Here is a 2,580-nt window from a genome sequence, read left to right as displayed (position 1 = left end):
CGCCTATAACACCACATTTCGAACGCTTCTAACCTTTTCTTTTCCGCCGCTCCCACTGTCCATGTTTCGCACCCGTACAACGCCGTGCTCCAAACATACACTTTTAACAACCTTTTTCGAATTTCTAAATTAACCGTTCGCGAGCATAGAAGTGACTTCTTTTTATTAAAGGCGACACAACCCTGCGCTATCCTCTTCTTTATATCCCTACTACTCCTTCCATCCTTATCTGACTTCTTAGGTATCTAAATCAGCTACTTCTTCTAACTTTTCGTCTCCTATCTTTATATTCGCTCTTTCCCTACACAATACACCCTATGTCCTTTTTTGTATCCAAGACAATGTGTGTACTAAACATTATAGATTAGACGTAATCTTCCTCGACGTGCATGCCCACTTTTACTAAAACAAATAATCAGAAATTAATGATACCCAGAATTTGTGTGATTTTGACTACCATCATATTCATAAAGTTTTCCTGAAAACTAATATTCAGGCAACATTTCTTGAAAACTAAAACAACAATCTCCATCTCTAACTAGTTGCAAACAGAAACCTAATTTATCTCTACCTTTGACTCCTGTTTCTACTTCTAATAAGTCTAACTTGTCCTTCATGTTTCTAAATATTCCATGAAAAATAAAAAGCTTCTGGTAAACGATTAATTATATATTTTATCTATTATTTTTAAAATTTCGTATAAGAACTGTATTGTTTTGAATGCAGTAAATTAAATAACAAAAGATTAAACTGATTACTATCTGCAGCAATAAATCAGGTGTGTTAGGATTACATATGTATATTATAAGCTTATCGTCTTTTTTTGGAGGTGTACTTAATTGAAGTATTTGTTGAGTAATATGAAATGAGACATAAATTGTAGGTACTATACTTATCATATGGGATAGTAAATGGTATCAAATAAAATGTGTCTATAAATCATCCCCTACAGTCCTCATATTGTTAAGAGGGGTGACAGGAGGGGGCTCAATACCCATACGATGTTATGGTGAAGCTAATGAATTGCTGGACATCATCATAAGGTTGTCAGTCCTAAGACTGACTGGACACGCACCTCCACTCTTTCCTATCTTGAGCTAATCTTCGAATTTTCCTAAAAGTAAAAATTCTCATATCCGTAACTATTTGTTTTTAATCTAGGTCTACTTCTACTCCTCTTAACTCCCGGTTCTGCTTCTAATATATATGTAATTATCTCTTCATGCCTGAGAATGTGTCCTTTCCGCAAATGAAAAAATAACATTTTATTGTATTCCATTGTTATCACACAATATATGACATACAATAAGCGATACAATTGGTAGCACCGTAAATTAGGTAACAAAAGATTAAACCAACTATTATCTGTAATAATAAACAGTGTGTTGTTATAAAGCCGGGAATACATCTGAAGAACGTTGTCATCAATTCGCATTTGTTTGCGTTTGTTCGTCAAGTGTATGTACATGGTCGTTTACATTTCGGGAAGATAGATGGATTTTACTTTTGTTTTTTATTATCATTGTAGAGAAAGAATTTAAGTGAAAATCAGTTATTAGTGCCAGTGTCTACTACATAATTAACAATAAAATTATACAGCGAAGAAAATGAAAAAAAAAAAGAAGGGCAAACAGACTTATATGTAAGTAGAAATAGATATGATTGCATGAATTTACTACATAGTATTTCAAATAACAATAAGGACATGGTTACCTACTGATGTTCAAACATCAAAGGATAATTTGTTCACATGTGTCACTCTACTTAGAAACGTTTTCGCGAATGTCTACGAACGAGCTACAATGATGGGAATGTAAACGAATGCGAAGGAATGGCAATGTATTCCCAACTTTATTTACGTATCCGCTTGTACCATATGTGCAGGGGCGGATTTAGGTAATACACTTTTTTACTGATGCTGAAATGACACTAATTATTTACATGTTGCTATAGTTATTGTGTCTGCATTAGGTCTTCAAAATGATTTTACTTCCCTGATACCACTATTTATAACAAAAAATTAGTGAAGAGTATACGCATATCAACATAATACTTATATATGACAGGCAATTCATTCATATTCTTACTAGCTACATAAATAAATCTTATTGGATCGTTTATTATTTTTAATATTATTTCCGTCTAAATTTTGATACTTCAGATATTTTTCAAGAATTATTATGGAAAAAGTGAAAGAAATTAAGGCAATATCAAAATTATGTATCTATAAAAGAATACAAGAGCAGAACGAGACTCGAATTTTTATTATTTTTTTGACAATCAACAACAACAATAATTATATTCGGAAAATACCGTTAATAATGTTTTAGTTTGAATTGGATTTATTTATTGTCTGGTATACTGGAATATTTAGCGTCGTTTTGTAAAGAATTATTGCCTACTTTAGATAATTTTTCCATCCATTACCTGGCGTTCTAATGCCCCATTCTGATGAGCCAATAATATCCCTCATTAAAACTGCTTACGTATAATGATTCTTATAAATTGATAATCAAATTAAATATTTAGTAGACAATTTGCCTACATGTCATCTCAGACAGACAAATATTTACAAGACAT

At 31.9% G+C, this 2,580-nt stretch overlaps 1 long non-coding RNA gene across 1 annotated transcript; it reads left to right on the top strand.

Moving 5' to 3' along the window:
- Positions 1-1,264: 1,264 nt before the first annotated feature.
- On the top strand, positions 1,265-1,896 carry LOC112906103. Its single transcript, XR_003232161.1, has 2 exons — positions 1,265-1,642; positions 1,703-1,896. It is a non-coding gene; the product is annotated as an uncharacterized LOC112906103 (long non-coding RNA).
- The last annotated feature ends 684 nt before the right edge of the window (positions 1,897-2,580 follow it).

The sequence above is a fragment of the Agrilus planipennis genome, unplaced genomic scaffold (assembly GCF_000699045.2).
Source record: "Agrilus planipennis isolate EAB-ADULT unplaced genomic scaffold, Apla_2.0 scaffold1633, whole genome shotgun sequence".
NCBI classification, from domain to species: Eukaryota; Metazoa; Arthropoda; class Insecta; order Coleoptera; family Buprestidae; genus Agrilus; species Agrilus planipennis.
The sequence above is the reverse complement of the archived record's forward strand: the minus strand, read 5'-3'. Positions and strand labels throughout refer to the sequence as shown.